The sequence below is a fragment of the Desmodus rotundus genome, chromosome 1 (genome assembly GCF_022682495.2).
Source record: "Desmodus rotundus isolate HL8 chromosome 1, HLdesRot8A.1, whole genome shotgun sequence".
Lineage (NCBI taxonomy): Eukaryota > Metazoa > Chordata > Mammalia > Chiroptera > Phyllostomidae > Desmodus > Desmodus rotundus.
The window spans coordinates 155,188,479-155,207,325 of NC_071387.1; positions in this window are offsets into that span (position 1 = coordinate 155,188,479).

An 18,847-nucleotide genomic window follows, 5' to 3' on the forward strand; every position below is an offset into this window, starting at 1 on the left:
ATTTTCTCTCAGACTGAAGAACTTTCTTCAGTATTTTCCTTTAGTATATCTTAATGTGCTTTACTAACAACATATTGTCTGAACTTTTGTTTGAAATATTCTTTCATCTTTATTCTTTAAAAGATGTTACATATATATATTTTTAGAGAGAGAAGAAGGGAGGGAGAAAGAAAGGGAGAGGAACAGCAATGTGAGAGGGAAACATCAATGGGTTCCCTCTCATGTGCTCCCCATCTGTGGCATGAACCAGTAACTCAGGCTTGTGCCCTGACCTGGAATTGAACCAGCGACCTTTTGCTTTGCAGGACAACGCCCAACCAACTGAGCCACAGTGGTCAGGGCATGTCTTTACCTTTTCAATGTGATTTTTGCCAGGTATAGAAATCGATCTTGATAGCCATTTCATTTTTTTTCCTCCATCACTTCAAAGATGGCAGTCCAAGACTTGTCTTGCATTGTTTCTGATGAGATGTCAGTTATCTTTTTTTGTTGCTCTTCTGTGTGTGAAGTGTCCATATTCTTAGTCTATTAGAATATTTTTAAAAGACTGATCTTTGGTAATTTGATTATGATGAAATATGAGGTCTGTCCAGAAGGTATCCAGCCATGTAATAAGAAAAATAGAGACATTTATTGAAGAAGATACAAGATACAAGAAACATTGTACATAGGACAATGACACCTTAGTCCCCTTCAAAGTAGGCACTTTGGGTCCTCACACAATTCTCCCAGTTGCCATCAGCTGCCCCATTGTATTTTCCTGAATCTCAGTGATGGTCTGAAATCTCTTCCCTTTCAAAGGTGATTTTAGTTTTGGGAAAAGTCAGAAGTCACAGAGCATCAACCCTGGGCTATAGCAGGTCTGAGTCACCTGAGTGATTTGGTGTTTCACCAAAATACTCAGCATGAGATGTGATCCACGAGCAGGCACATTGTTGTGATGAAGATGCCAATCACCAGTTGCCCATAGCTGCGGCCTTCTGAATCATCTGAATAGTTTCCATGGAGGAATGTTCAAGCTTAGTACAAAATCCAACACAGATTCGTTGCTCTACTCAGTCATTTTGAATGTGATGGCCACACAGTACAAGTGATCACTCAACAGTGTCTACCTCCCCCACTGACTGGTACAGTGAAGTCATCAATGTTCATGAATGTGCTTTCCAGTCCTCTCTCCTTGACTGTCAGGTTATGTGGATGTTGTGTTAGCCATTTTCGTTACGTTAACAATGGCTGATTTTTTTCCAGACAAACCTCACATAGTTTTAATTGTACTTACATGTGTTCACTGATCATTTTAAATAACATAGGTTATTTCATTTTAAAAATTATTTCTCCTGTTCTTTTGAAATTCTAGTTACACAAGTGCTATATTGTTCTACATGGACTTCACAAGCTGTTCTTAGATTTTTTAAATACTTTTCTCTGTGGTCTTCAATTTGAATAATTTCTATTGACCTACTTTCATGTTTATTGGCCTTCTTCCTACTGTATTTAATTTGTTATTAAGCCTCATATCCAATAAATTCTTAATTTAAGATTTAAGAAAAATCTATTCTAGAATGTCAGTTTGATTTTTAGAGATTTTATTTCTCTATTATAAAATAGATTTTCCCTATTTTGTCTATCTTCATATTTCTTTAACATATTTATAATGTACCTTCAAAGTATAACCTGCTGACTCCTACATATATGATTTATTGGTGGGCCTGCTTCTCTATTTTTATTTTTCTCTTCTTTCATGTATCATCATTTTTGATAATGTACAGGACTACATATTTAAATGAACCAAGGAATTTGGAGTAAAAATTGTTTCCTAAGAGAAGGAATATCACTTTCTCTGTTAGGCAACTATAATGAAGAGCTGATTACTTTTTTCTCTTCTGTGTTGACTTTATTTATGCAACATTATATCTGACAGATACATGTATCCATGTGTGAAGCAGCAGATAATGTTTATTGCTGTAGCATTTCCTACTTAATTGACTTACCACTATTTACTGCTCTAGTCTGCCACTGACAGATATGTGGGTTGTTGCTATTTTTTAAATTATATTTTATTGATTATGCTATTACAGTTGTCCTAATATTTTCCCCTTTGTCCCTTCTACCCAGCACTCCCTACTCCCTCAACCAATCCCTACACCTTAGTCATGTCCATGGGTCATGCATATACTTTCTTTGGCTACTCCCTTTCCTATACTGTATTTTATATCCCCATGACTATTCTGTAACAACCAATTTTTACTTCTTAATCCCTTCACCTTTTCATCCATTCCCTCTGGCAGCCATCAAAACGTTCTCTGTATCTATACTTCTGTTTCTGTTCTGCTTTTTTTGTTTTTTTAGATTCAATTGTTGATAAATATGTATTTATTGTTATTTTAATATTCATAGTTTTGATCTTCTTCTTTATCTTAAATAAGTCCCTTTAACATTTCATATAATAATGGTTTGGTGATGATGAACTCCTTTAGCTTTATCTTGCCTGGGAAGCTGTTTATCTGCACTTTGATTCTAAATGATAGTTTTTCTGGGTAGAGTAATCTTGGTTGCAGGTCCTTGCTTTTCACCACTCTGAACACTTCTTGCCTGTCCCTTCTAACCTGCAGAGTTTCTTTTGAGAAATCAACTGACAGTCTTATGGGAGCTGCCTTGTAGGTAACTAATTGCTTTTCTCTTGCTGTTTTTAAGTTTCTCTCTTTATCTTTAAACTTTGGCATTTTAATTGTGATGTGTCTTGGTGTGGGTCTCTTTGTGTTCATCTTCTTTGGGACTCTCTGTGCTTCCTGGATATGTATATCTATTTCCTTCACCAAATTAAGGAAGTTTTCTTTCATTATTTTTTCAAATAGAGTTCTAATTTCTTACTCATTTTCCTCTTCTTATGGGAATTCTGGTAGATTGCATCTGGGTTGCAACCTGAATTTCAGTTTACCTCCAATTTCCAATGTCTTCAGAGTGAGATCCATCCTCAGTGATTACAGGCACCCCTTTGGGGGAAATTTGGGGTTGAAGGACTATTGTACATGCTAATTTTCCCTCTGGTTTCCAGCAAAGCCAGTAGCAACCTATGCTGCCATACTCTGGAAAATTCCCATGGGGATGCACTTCCTGGCTAGATGAATCAGCTCTGAGTTTGGGGGTACAATAGATTCCAATCTTTCACGTTAGCTCATGAGACTATGAACAGCTCTTCTGTATTTTTTGCTCTCCCAGAAGAGTTTTGTGCCCATGGCTGGCCCATATTTTGCCCATTTATTCCCAGACATGGTTAATACTTACAGAGAGGTAAGTGACACTGGTATTTGCTCAAAAAAGCTCATATCCATTTGCTCAAAATGGATATGGAACATTCCAGTGCTTATTCACGTTTATGTACTGTCTTAACAAGTAATTGATGTATGATAGTTGTTTTTATTCATTACTAAAGTAGTGTGTTTTACAGGTGTCAGTAACCTCCACAATCATCAATAGAGTATCTGTACCATAACAACCGCTATTAATGTAGAGTTGTTACCATAAGTACACTAGGTAACGTATGTAAAGCACTTGAAACAGAGCGCTCCTATACATTGAGGACTATTATTAACCCTGTTACACACATGGGAAAACCGAGCTGTGGAGAGTTCAGGTGACCTCTCAGGTCCTGCATTTTGTAAATATTGGCATCAAGATTCAGATCCAAGCAGTTTTCCTCAGAGTCCTAGCCCTTAGTCTCTGTACTGTATTGTGGTCTTGAGTGAACATTTAACATTGATTTTTAACAGGGCTGATCTTTACTCCTCTCTTCTCTTCATACTCTAAAAATATATTTTTATGTAACCCTCTAATGATATCATTCTATTCCATACCTTATTCTCTTTCCATACACTTTTTAGTCTGCTATGAAGAACAAAGATCTGTCTTTCCTTGAGAATTTAGCTCAGTTATTACTTCTTTCAGAAATGTTTACCACTTAGTTAGAAATTTAACGTTTTACATACATCACCTTAGAATTTAACCTATCATCTGTAATGTATTTATATATGTTGTCTCGTTCATTCATGAGACCCTTGAGAGTAGGAAGTGCAGCATATCCGTATGTGTTTATACACAACAAGTGATTCTTGTCATCTAATAGTCACTGGATACACATTTACCAAATTGATTTTAATCTCTATCTGTTCTTGAAATTGATTCTCAAAAGGAATTTCAAAGGTTAAAAGTCTCTGTGCTGTATTACATTTATTTTGCTCCAAAAGTTAAAGCATAATAGATCAAAATAAACATTGTCATTCAATTTAGAAGATCATCTTGGCTAAAGTTAAAATAGAAGAAATGTGGTTATTTAAAATTATAAAAGTATTCATTTTAATTTTTTTAGGTTTAATAGTTAAAAAAATTCAATCTCCTATTTCCAATTAAACTGCTATTCACTCTTAACTAATAATACCTTTGTGTGCCTGACACTTCAGGTGGAATGATTGAATTATGCACATGTAGAAAGATCTCAGAGAGCAATGACAGGTATTACAAACCTACTATGTTCCTGTGTACTTAAAAAATACTGTATTTAAATTTGAAGACACTTATTTTAATTCATTGTTTCTCTTGTATTTGACATTCTTCTCTTCCTTTTGATTCACATGAGAGTATAAATTTTTATTTCTTTAAATTTGGCTTTGTTTTTCACTGAATTTGTACCATAAAACATTGTATTGTTCAGCTTTGCTAGTTACTTTAAGCAAGGAAGTAGAGATATAGAACCATTTCTCTTGCTCACATGGAAGAGACTTGAAAGGACATGTTTTTAAAAAGAGACAACAGTGAGCTGCACACAGAGATATTAAGTCAGCGCATAAAGTCTTTACATCCACTCCTTCCGCTATTTCTGTATAGAACATGTCTTGCTGTATTGCATGGATTAAATAGTTTTTCACTGATTTTTAAAGCTGAAGTCCTTAAACAAAAATTTGGGCTAAGTAACTTCAAATAACTTCTTTCTCAGCTTTACAAAGCTGTTTATGCTTGCAACCATCTTGGATTATTTTAATGCTCTTGCTCTACTATGGAATGTATGAAGTGTGTCCAGAAAGTATCCTGCCATGTACTATGAAAAACAGAGACATTTACTGAAGAAGATGCAAGATACAAGAAACACTGTACATGGCCCACTGATGCCTCAGTACCTTTCAAAGTAGGCACCTTCGGGCCTCAGTTTTCCCAGCATCTCTTCCACTGTTCAACACACTGCAAAATCCTTTGTTGGAATTGCCATCAGCTGCCCCTTTGTATTTTCCTGAATCTCATCAATGGTTTGAAATCTCTTCCCTTTCCAAGGTGAATTTAGTTTTTCAAAGAGCCAGAAGTTGCCAAATACGGTTCATTGGTAGCGGTTTGAATCAAGTCATTAGCAACTGCAGCACGATGTTCCTTCTGCCCTGGTAGCAGAAGCTGCGGAATGAATTTTGCCATGAGACGATTCACGCCAAGACCCTCAAAATCTCAGACACAGTAGTTTTTGGAATACCCCAATCAGCTTCTAGTTCTTGCGCTGTCAGTTGCTGATCTTTCTTGATTGCAGCCTGTGCATGTTGGACGTCCTCAGGTGTTCTGCTTGCTGCAGGCCTTCGGAATGTGGATCACTTTGAACAGATTCTCAACCATCTTGGAAGCATTTGTGCCACACTTTTATTTGTGCTGCACTCATTGCATACTCTCTGAAAGCCTTCTGAATGGAGATATCAATACTTGTCTTGTAAGATTGCAACAAGGAGCAACTGATGTAATATGTAAAATAGTTAGTGTAATTCCTGACACATTGTATAAGCTCCCAAAGTCGTAGCTATTTTTGTATCTATCCCGCTACTCCTACTACTTTCTAGACACCAGACTAGGTTCTCAGACATACAGAATCAAAGAAAACATACCTCCCTTCTCAAGAAGACAAAGCCTACTGAAAAAGACCAAACTAGCACGAAAATCCAAAATATAGTGTAATAAGTACTATTAAAGTATTAAGCAGGTACATTTTCAAGTAAAGTGGACCAAAGCAAGAACCTGGTGGGCAATATGTACTTTACCAACTTAATTGAAACTTATTACTAGCCAGCAAATTTTGTCTGGCTATTAACTATTTTAATTTTTTGACTAATTTTTGTTTAATTTACTTGTTTTTGTTTCTATTTAGAGTTTATATATTTTTGTAAAGCTAAGCATAGTGACTTGAATTTGATTATGGACTTGAATATCAAAAAAATAGAGCACACCACTGAACCCAGAAATGTTGTCGTGTCTTGTATTCAGAGGACATCTTATACCAACAAAGAATCTTTTAAAATACAAGTAACATGTGCTAGGACACAGGCATTGGTGTGGACTTTTTGTAGAGTGAATGTCAATCAGCTTTGTCAATATAATTTCAGGTGTTTAGAGATCATTAGTATTTTCCTATTATTCTTATGACATTGAGGCAATTTCCCCAATTTCAAAGCATTAACATACAATAGTTTAATATGAAAGGAGACTCTATAAGACACAGTGGAGCGATTTGCAGAGAACTCTAAACTTCCAGGGTATAGGAGTGAATGTGATCTAGATTACAATGAAATGTTATGCTAAATGTTGGGAGTCAGGATCAGCAGCTAGAATTAGAAAAATGGTGCAGCACATGTAATAACCTTCTCCATTCTCAAGATATGCCTCCCTTGTGATATCTGAGAGAAAATTAAAAGTATGAGCCTTTAAGTGATACAAAGAGAAGGAAAATCTGATATTGTTCTTTTTCATCATTAAATACAAGTGAGGGTACCTGGGTTCAGGCAGGAAAGTAAGTAGTTAGAGATAAACATAAAATAACTAGGAATCAAAGAAAAATACAAAGAATTCAAGTGTGGATTAGAAATAGGAATACTTAGGAATAGAAATTGAGAAGAGATAAAAGAAAACAAAATTCAATATTTGAAACAGAGAAAAATAACATCAATACAATCTTTTTAAAGAAACAGTCTTAGCTGAAATAGTCTTATAGTTTCCTTCATTTTTCTTCTCTAGATAGGAAAAGCCCCCATGGTTTTGCTCATTTGCTTGCTGTTCTCCCTAGCTAGAAAAACTGGGGAAGGGAAGATAAAAGCCACCCCAGGAGAAACACCTACGGTGGGGAGGGGGGAGGGGGCTGAGCCAGCCCTTTGACCCAATTGTACCTGAGTCTGTTACACCACCTGTCCTCTTTGAGATATAATTGTGTCTTTTTACAAGTTTTGGGGAAATGTAGCAGATTAAATGTACAGACTTTAAATGTTTCTTATCTCAAGTCTTTGTGCTCTACCTTGCTTTGTAATCTGTCTTGCACTGAATATTCGTCTTACTTTGCTGATTTCCTCTGCTACTGTAGTTCACTTAAGGTTCAGTTTTAGGAAGTTAGATTTTTAATAAGATTTCTTCAAATGGTTTCTATATTTAGCCAGTCTTGCAGTTCTCAACAGTACATGGAAGAGCAACTAGGGAGGTTAAATAAATTAGCGTCTTTAAATACTAGATGAAATCAAAATCGGGGCTCCCTAACTTCTAAACCTTGGAAACAGTGTTGGCAATCCAAATTTATCAATAGCCTAACATAAACCTCTTCATAAAAGACTTCTTTATCCTGCTTATCATAGTAATGTTTCTTCCATCTCCAAGAGTGGTCCTTCCCTACAAATGTTTTCAGCTGAGAGATCACTCTGTTATGAAGGGCTCTTATTCAGGTCCTATGCTGCTACTACATGTTAATTTATATATATGAAGAGAGATGTCAAATATGGAAGAATTGGTGTTTGACTCTGTATTAAAAAGACAAAAGAATCAGGCCTTACTTTTTAAAACAATGTAAAGCTTGGACACTTTTATTGTACACACGTAACACCATGCCTTACTTTTTATTAATGAACACAGACAAAATAAAGGATTTGTTTTTCTTTAGATTGTTACTTGGGTTCTGAAAGGTACTCAGTACTAAGCCCTGTGACTCCTGATGGTGCGGAGAGGAAGGTGAGCAGGAGGCTGAAGGGTGGCAGGAAACATTTTATGATTTATGCAACTTTTATGAAATGTTCCTTTTGCTTACTACTGCAGAGTGTTGCTATTATTATCACTTGGTGGGCCCGAAGTGTGGGTCACACACATCATCTGCCCAAAAATAGTTCTACAGCCTGTCTGGGTGTCATTATGGTGTTTGTTTCATAACAACTGCCTATGAATATTTTTATTAAAATTCTAGTGGGCTGAGACTTCAAGCCAACAATGGGGCCTGCGCACAACTAATAGGGCACAGCTTGTCCTTGGGAAGGCTCTGGCAGGATCAGAGTAGGGTGTGTCAAAATTGAGGAGCACTGCAAAGAATCTCAGGCCCAGGGGCTCTAAAAGAGACAGGATGAAACCACGGGAATGTATTTCCCCCCAAGAGAAATGTGCTAGTTATCCACTCCCCAAATGGGAGTGACTTGCTGCTGAGCTAAAAAAAACCTGTGTAGGGTCATGCCACCGTTCACCTTGCTGACTGACCTGGGGAGTGAGTGTGGAAATGTCAGGGGCCCTTTAAAGAAAATTTCTAAAAGCACAAAAGTAACTGCACGGGGTTTTTAGTGGATACACGATAAACTCATAGTGTTTAGATAGTGGCATAGCAATCTTTATAGTGCATACATTCCCTCATATATTGAGATACAGCTTACATTTATAAAACAAAGTTTCCATAAAAGTCCAGTGAATATAAAGTGTGAAGTTCACAGATTTAACCTTTAAATTAAATAATTATAATTTTTACAAGTGTTTTTTTATGAATTAAAATGCTTTTTAAAAAATGACTGTGAAGACGTATATATAGGACTGGTTGTAAGCAAAAAATGCATAGCTGTAGAATTAAGATTAAAGGAAGGTTAAAAAGGATATATTTGGCAAGATATGACTATATTCTCCTTTAATTACATTATAGTAAATGTGGGAGGATATTGATACCATATACAAAAAATAAAAATGAAAATCCTATTTTCTGTGATCATATTAGAGTGATAACATTAGTATTATTTCACTGGGGCTTTTGGGTTTATATGGTTAAATAAAACAAATGAGTGATTATGGAATATTCTAATTTGATCATACTGTGTGCAGGGAAGCAAATATAATGGTAAGGTAAAGAAGTTAAAAAAATCCCCGTTGTCCTATACTTGAATTCAAATGATCAATTTGAACTTCAAAAGTATATCTTTAAATAATATATTACTTACCCCTGTTTATATGTTACATATCTTGCTACTTATTACAAAGGCCTACAAATAACAGCAAATTCAGTAGGATCGCTCATCTCTAGATTGTAATCTGGTGATATAATTTTTACCAAGGGAAATCAAGATGTTTTCAATAAATGGGTGATTCATGTCTCTGGTAGAAAAAAGACAAGGTGAGTTTGGATCATCTTTCATATCAAAAAGAATGAAAGCTTTCAAAGACTACTAGTCATATCAAAGAATGAGAATCCTGAAGTGGGTTGCTGCCATATTTTAGAAAATTATGAGTATTCTTTTTTTATTATTGTTCATTTATAGTTGCCCCCATTTTTCTCCCATTACTCTCCCCTGCCCTACCCACCCCACTTCCCACATTCAATTCTTCCCTCCCTATTTGTCTTTGTCCATGGGTCCTTTATACATGTTCCTTGATGACCCCATTCTTTCCCCTTTAGCATCCTCCCCCCTCCCCTCTGGTTTTTGTCAGTTTGTTCTTTATGTCCATGTCTCTGGTTATATTTTGCTGGCTTGTTTATTTTGTTCAGTAGGTTCCTCTTATAGGTGAGATCATATTGTATTTACCTTTCACCTCCTGGCTTATTACACTTAGCATAACGCTCTCCAGTTCCATCCATTCTGTAGCGAAGGGTAGGAGTTCCCTCTTTGTTTCTGCTGTGTAGAAAATTCCATTGTGTAAATGTACTACATTTTTTTTATCCACTCATTTACTGATGGGCACTTAGGTTGCTTCCAGCACTTGGCTATTGTAAATTGTGCTGCTATGAACATTGGGGTGCATAGGTTCTTTCTAATTGGAGATTCAGGATTCTTAGAGTATAACCCAAGCAGTGGAATTGCCGGGACAAAGGGCAGTTCCATTTTTAGTTTTCTGAGGAAATTCCACACTGTTTTCCACACCAGTGTTCCGCAAGCGGGGGCTGTGCCAGTCTCCATTCCCACCAACAGTGTACTAGGGCTCTCTCTTTTCTCTACAACCTCACCAGCACTTGTTTGTTGACTTGCTTATGAGTATTTTTTTAGTCATGTTAATTCAAAACTGAGAAGCTATGGAAATAAAAGTAAAGACAGATGTAGGATGAGAGCTAAACCTCAGAACCAGAAGTTCTATTAAGGCTATTCTTGACAGACACTAAGATTTCTGGTCTCTTTCTTAAAAGCAAAAATAAGACAAGTATTCACCCCCAAGTATTTCTTATAACTTCCCTCACGTTAAGGACATTATGTATAATATTTAATACATCAGTTAAAAGATTCTTATGTTTTCTGTCAAATATTTTGGTGAATTTATGTGAATAGTAAAATAATTTTGAAACTTCATCCACTTATCTAGTAAAGGGAAAGGGTAATTTTAAGCTCTGGGTTACTTTTAGGATTCAAAAAGGTTATGATCATTAATAAGTTAAATTGTATTTTGAAATTAAATTTCTTTCTGTATTTCTGAAGGAAATAAAAATAACTTGCTTTTACTTATTGTTTTATAAGTAAAAATGATCGAGCAACAAGTACAAAGAAATCTACACAGAATTATGAAAGAGTTTAGGGGAGATAACCCTTTGAGAAAAAAAAATTAAAAGGAGCATGGATTTGAATTCTCAGCAAGGAGTCACCATCTCAATTAAAAGTGCTTCTGCATAGGAACATAAAAGCTGCTAGTTCATTTCATTAATGCTTTGGTCATTAGGAGTGTATAATAACAGGAATTAAAGTGATAAAAATTAGTTTGACTTCTGTTTAGTAATACTGAAGAATAAAAGAAAAGTTTCTCAAATACAATGGTATTTTTTTTTTATTTTACGTGAAATATTTGAATCTTTCATGATCAGTTAAGTAATGAGAGTCAAACCCTCAAACTAGTGTTTGACCCAGTACACCTGATTGGCCGGTGGTAGTTTACACATGCAGTGAGAGGAAGAGTGTATTCATGAAACTCCTGGGAGTGAGAATGGCTATAAATATTTCCGGCAGGGACTGGTTTGTCCCTGTGAGAGGAGAATACAGATATCCCTGTTTTCATTTCTCTGATAAGACTCAGTGTCTAAAACAGATCAAGACATGCAGACGGGAGCAAACAGAGCTTTTCAAGAGTCGTTCTGTAGGATTACTCACTGGTTCAGGGAGGCACCCATGCACTCATGTGTGTAGTTCTCCTCACTGTTAAAACATAATCACCAGCACTCGAAAAGCATCAGTTATTCCTTCCGTGCACCCGACGAACTATGTCATCAAAGATGCTCAGGGTCCTACACTTTTTATTTACACCTTTAGAAATTTTACATAATTTCTAGAACTTACTATTTTGGTAATAATAATGCATACACATATAACATAGTTATTATTCCTCATTTGACAATGCTTTCCATGCAATAATAGGATAGCAAAAAATATTAGACCTATTTGATATATTAATAGGATCCTACATTTTGGGGCTTTCGAATTCAAGTGTTCTCGCTTTTTGTCCATCCTGTCACCCCAGTTGGCACTGCACAGAAGTGGTACTTGTCCCCTGTAGGAATTTAGAGGTGACTTTTGTATTGTCCATCTGAATGGTGTCCGCTAAGATGTCGCACAACCAGACATGACAGTCTAAAGAATTTTAGCATTATGATGACCTACTTTTTTCTAAAATTACTGAACTCCACCAAAGTATTTAAAAATGTATTCCTATATAATTTTTGTTGAATTCATTAGAGTGACATTGGTTAATAAAACTATAAAGGGTTCAGATGTGCAATTCTATACCACATCATGTACACATTGTATCGTGTGTTCAGCGCCCCAAGTCGTCTCCTTCCATCACCATTTATCCCCCTATACCCTCCTTTACCTCTCCCACCTCTCTCTCCCTCTGGTGGTCACCATACTGTTGTCTGTGTCTATGAGGTGGGTTTGTTTTTTGTTTTTTTTTTTGCTTAGTCCCTTCACCTGTATTACCAAAACCCCAAACCCTCTTCCCTCTGACAGCTGTCAGTCTATTCTCTGTATTAATTAATCTGTTTCTATTTTGTTTGTTAGCTTATTTTGTTCATTAGATTCTACATAAAAGTCAAATCATATGGTACTTTTCTTTCTCTGAATGGCTTGTTTCACTTAACATAATATTCATCAGGTTCATTCATGCTGTCACGAAGGGTAAGATTTCCTTCTTGTTTCTGACCGAGTAGTACCCCATTGTGTAAATGTACCACAGCATTTTTATCTACTCATTGACTGATGGATACTTGGGTTGTTTGCAAATCTTGGTTATTGTAAATAACACTGCAATGAATATAGGGATGTATGTATTTTTTCAAATTAGTGTTTCAGATTGTTTGGGGTATATTCCCACAAGTGGAATCTCTAGGTTGTAAGGCAGTTTTATTTTTAATTTCTCGAGGTAACTCTGTACTGCTTTCCACAGTGGATGCAGCAGTCTTCATTTCCACCAACAGTACTCAAGCCTTCCTTTTTTATATTTTGAAAATAAAGTATTTCAGGGTTTGAGACCTAAGAAGAAAATGAAACTAACGTGAATAACATAAGGTTCTGGGAGTTTTGTAGTGCTAGACATCTAATCCTGGCCCAACTACTTATTAAGATTTGCAAAGATCAATAGCTGATTTTTTTTATAGTGAAGACAATTAAATTTGCCACAGTGTCAGTATACACATTTCTAAAAAGTGATGAGCACAGAAGATGACATGTAGTGGAACACGAGGGACTAGAGAAACAGTGACTATAATAGCTTATCTTCCCTGAAGGCAGGACCAGGGACAAACCAGTAACCTAAGGAGGAAGATATAGGTAAGTGGTTTTAAGAGCATCACAGGTAATGAGAGTTTCTGCATTCATCTTCAACACCAAAGTTTGTTACTAAAGGTTGCATAAGATGACAAGAAAATTATTACTACTGGTTGGTTGTCTCTTTTACAAACCCAAATATAAATTTGGGCCCCTGAGGGATGTACCTTGTACTTAAGTCATGAACAGTGTGGTAAACTTAGTTCCTCATATTATTCTCCGTTTTCCTTATTTAGAAAAATCAGTGATCATGTCTAATGCGTTTTCTTGGTTGTTTTTTTTTTTTTTTTGAGTTGGGATTTTTCTCAGACATGGTGCCACAACTTTCCTTTTACATATGGTCTCGAAACTGATTTACACTGAGAATAAAATAGTAGTGACTCGAGTGGTCTTTACTTGGCAATATATTGCTATCAGCGTCAGACATGAAAAAATGTGTTCAAGAAAAAATATTTTCCCTGTATCCCTACTTAAATAATAGCTTCATCATGAAACTATTATAAACTTTTTTTAAAAAAAAGAGCCTATATATTTTGTACTAAGTAAAAATGAAATGTTTTTAGTTTTTGCCCTTATTATGTTTAGCACTTATACTTTTATGTTTATTTGATACCTGGGGAAATATGACTTCAACTTCACTTTAAAATGTGTTTTAAATTTACACTTCATTACATTTCCTTTTAAAATGCTTAAATAATAAATAGAAAAAAGAATATTCATGTATTTAAATTTCAAATTGTGTTTATATGTTTTGCAACTTTTCTTTGAGGAGCTGGGTTAGTAAGAAGACCATACAAGTATTTGGTTCTTTACAGTTTACAATGAGCTTTGCAGAATAATAGTATAAAGACAGTGATAATAATGATGTTCTCAGTTTTTGGATCTACTGAAAGGAGGAGAAAATGCTCCTAAACTCCGACTAATAAGAGGCTCTTTTGAATTCAACGAGAATGTCAGAATTCCATCACTGATCTTTCCAGGAGTGAACAGTGGGGAATTTTCTCTATCTACCAGATTCAGATCCTGTATTATTGGACTTACAGATTGCCATGAAGAAATGGCAGCAGTAATACCAAATCGGAAACTGGAGGTATGTGCTATATCTTGGACAATACCCTATACTAAGTGTTTTCTTTTTGAATATGCATATGTTCTCTATTTAACTTGATAATCTTTTTATCTTTCTATTATTTCTTTGAAAACTTGTATACTTATACTTACACACAAATGGATACCTTATAAAATGGTGTGTTCTCATTGTATTTGAGGATATAGTTAACTAGACTAAGTGGACTTCTTACAAGAATGAGCATAATTTGTTGACCCTCTTGTCAAGGGAAATCTGACGATGTTGGTACTGAACATCTAATTTTTAAATGAGGCACAGTAGGTTGAATGGCACCACAAGATCTACAAACACTTTTGAAACATATTGTAAAGGACTGGGAAATATTTGTGTCCCAGGGGCTGAACTAGAAACCACATGCTAGTTTCTGAGGATTTCTGTAAGCCTTTTCATCTTGCCCTTGGCTGACTCAGTTCTGTAGTTGCGGAGGTGTGGGGCCCAGTGTCTTTGGAGAGTCCCCACCATTAAAATAGTCTGCACTGCTTAACCTGTGAATAAACCCATGCATTCCAAAAGCAAAGAGGCAAAAAGGAAAGTATAAACATTTTTTCCATACACTTGCTTAAAATGGGGAATTTGTGAAGAAATTTTTGCTTTTGAAACAGAGTAGAATAAATACAACTTTATTGTACCTGGGACTAAATGTTCTTTGAATGCATTTCAAATTTGTTTTGCATCCTCAAGCCTAAAATGTTAGCTTTCTTTTGGCAGAAGAGTATTCTGCTATGCCCAATTGACCTAGCAATTCCCTAATAGGCATCTCAATTTATTGATCAATCACAATTCATTGGAAACTTTCTGTGTACCAGGTTTGCAACACAGAGTGATGCCATCCAAAGGCAAGGATTCTCGTTCATGATGCTCAGTTTCCTACCACCTACAGATGAGGTGAGAAACAGAAAAATAATGTTTTCAAACATGGCATCCTTTTTTAATGCAACTATGACAGAATGGCAAACAGTTTACTTTGGTCCACGCATGTGATTCACATTCAGAATATTTGCTTGGCCCCAAATTCATGGACAGGTATGTTTCGGGCAATTAAAATGTTCAGAAGTGTCTCTTTCGTCTTGTATTTTATTTGTCTGATCTATATCTGTTCTGTACAATAAGCTTATAAATATTCTGGCCAGGTTTTTTATTAATTCTTTTTATTTATTTTGTAGCTTTTGACTGACATCTATTCCCTTCAAGGGTGATTTTCTTGTTGGCAAGAGGCAGAAGAGACACACCAAGCATCACCTTCAGGAACAAGCAATTTAAGTACTATAATGAGATGGGTCTTTTCAGAGTCTATAATTGGTGACAAGGTATGGCAGCTTTATATCAGACAAATATGTACAACACAGAGCTTATTAATGAGGATGGAGCGTCATGTTCAAGAAAGCTTCCTGTGACTATGAGACAGGAGAATAGAACAGATAGTGTAGGTTGTTACTAAGTCCAATGTCTCCAATTTGTATCATAAAACTTTCCCGTAAGCCAATTCCAACTAATCCAGGATGGGGTATTTTTCCCCTTTGGAATTCACTGGGGTAGCCAGCAATCCATCACTGTGGATCCCAGTCTTCACAGACAACAGCAATAATCATCTAAACTTGCAGATATGTTCAATTTAATTGGGTTAGTTTAGTAACCTTCCTTGTATTAGAGCCAACTTGCAAAAAGATGTAATATTTTCACAGTTATGAAGACATAGCAGCTGGTCATAGTAAGATTTGATTGTGGATCAAGAAATCAGATTTTCATCAAGTTAAGAACTCTTCATGGAAATATATATGGAATAAATAATAAAGTAAAATGATTAACAAGGAAACCTACAAAGATATTGGCAAAGCATACAAAAACTGCCTTACTGAGAATGCTGAAATCTGTTTCTCAGCTTACTCTGTTGGTTTTTGCTAATATTTTTAGGGGAAACATTAATTTTAAATAAATCCAAAGTATTTAAAAGTGGATATTGAAATAATTTATTATTTTAATATTTAGAAGCTCTGTGAAACTTTGGGATATTCAAATTATTTTGTACATATTAATTCATTAAGCCTTATACAATTTTCTAAGAGTGGTAGTAGTGCCTTTTTTTTAAAACATTCCTAAACATTTAACAAGTAAACAAGTCTTATGCAGTCAAATGCAGTGTCAAAGGAAGTCAAAAAGACAACCCAGGTACTAGGTTCCTGGTGCTTTGTTCTAACAGAGAAATTACACTTTTTTGTGAACAATAGAATAGTAGTTAGAAAATAAATACTTCTTGAATGTGGCTGGGACCTATTTTACTGAGTTAAGTGACCAGGATGCTGAAGAATGAGATGCAGTCCTCTCACCATCTGCAGCATATTAACAAATTCCCTTTATGAACTGTTTACCACGCAATTACAAATAAAAATAAGATTAAAATAAAAACAGAATGGAAGGTAAAGGATTGTCTAACTTAAGATATCCCGTTCCTGGTTATCGAGCATTCATTTGCAGAGGAAGCGGCCTTCATTGCAGCATGCGCAACTTACAGAGGGGTCTTTCTGTTTCTAATTATGAACCCTGCATTCTATTAAGTTGTACTATTCTCCCTCAGATTGTCACTCTATGGTAATGTGTCTAGGGAGTTCTTGAATTTTCCAAGCCATTGACATATTTCTTGAAGTCTAAATTTGGTCTTCTTTGATTATAAGCTGGAAATCATAGCTCAATAAAACTTTTAGAAGCATTTAAAATTATAATTGTATATTGATGAAAATCATCCAGGACCTCATTTGAAACTAGAGTGATTGCATGGGTAGTATTACAATGCATCACATATGACAAAGTCTGAGAAGCAGGAAGCATTTTCTTCTGGGCATTGGAACCAGGAAGAAAGATTCCCAGGGGTCCAAAACTGGCCTCTCCTGCTTGGTCAGAGGCAGATCAGAGTCAACAAATTAGAATTACAGACTCCAAGGAGGATGAAAAGGACTGCCTTGTTCCATTCCCTCACAAAATTTTGTTCTTATCTTCAGGACTCTGATACAAAAACTAGTTCATTCGTAGCCTGAGTCAGCATTCGCAAAGTGAGAAAGTAAAAGGGAAGAAGGTGATTCATTTAAACCATCCAATGTCTTAGATTAATTTAAACCATCCAATGATGTATTTCAAATAAGTGCTGAGGGTGTAATTTGACTTAGACATTTCTAATTTAGTGAGCCCAGTTGCATATTAAATTATACTTCATGTGTCTATTGTACTTATTTCTCAATTTTTTTCTGGGTAGATGAATATATAACTGAGTTTTATTTTTTGAATTTTTAAAAAATCTGTATTGTATTTTTGGACATTACCTTTTAGTCCCCTTATACCCTACTCCTCCCAGCAATCACCACATTGTTGTCTATGTCTATGAATCCTCTTTCTTTTTTGCTCAACCCCCTCCCAAACACCCCACTAGCTGTCAACCTGCTCTCCATCAATGAGTCTACTCTCATTTTCCTTGTTAGCTCACTTCATTTATTAGATTCCACATATGCATGAAATCATATAGTATCTGCCTTTCTCTTACTGTCTTATTTCACTTAGCATAATGTTCTCCAGGTCCATGCATACTGTCACAAAAGGGTAAAATTTTCTTTTTTTATGGCTGAGTAGTATTCCATTGTGTAAATGACCCATAGTTGTTTTATCCACTCATCTGTTGATGGACACTTGAGCTACATCCATATCTTAGTGATTATAAATAATGTTGCAATGAACCTAGGAGTGCTTAATCAGTTGTATTTTTATATGCCAATAATGAACTAACAGAAAGGCAAATTAAGAAAACAGTCCCATTTGCAATTGCTACAAAAGGAATAAAATATCTAGGAATAAAACTATCCAAAGATGTAAAAGAACTGTACTAGGAAAATTATAAGACACTGAAGGCAGAAATTGAAGATACAGTTAAGTGGAAGCACATACCGTGTGCATGGATAGGAATAATGAACGTCATTAAAATGTCCATACTACCAAAGCAATTGATAGATTCAATGAAAGTCCTATCAAGATTCCAATGACATATTTCACAGAACTAGAACAAATATTTCAAAAATTTACATGGAACTACAAAAGGCTCCGCATAGCAACAGCGATCCTGAGAAAGAAAAACAAAGTTGGAGGAATCATGTTACCTAATATCAAACTATACTATGAGGCTATAATAATCAAAACAGCATGGTACTGGCATAAAAACAGACACATAGATCAATGGAAGAGAATAGAGAGTCCAGAAACAAACCCACACTTTTATAGTCAGTTAACATTCAGCAGAAGAAGCAAGTACATACAATGGGCTAAAGACAGTTTACTCAACAAATGGTGTTGGGAAAACTGGACAGTGTGGAAAATGAAACTAGACCACCTTCTTACACCACACACAAGAATAAATTCAAAATGGATAAAAGACTTAACTATTAGACCCAAACCCATATAAACTGTAGAAGAAAATGTAGGGAGCAAAATCTTGGACAATGCCAGTAGAAATTTTTTTGGATATATCTCCTCAGGCAAGGGAAACAAAAGAAAAATATAAACAAATGGGACTTCGTCAAACTAAAAAGGTTTTGCACAGCAAAGGAAGTCATCAACAAAACAAAAAGGCAGCCCACAGAATGGGAGAACATATTCACTGATACATCTGGTAAGGGGTTAATACCCAAAATTTATAAAA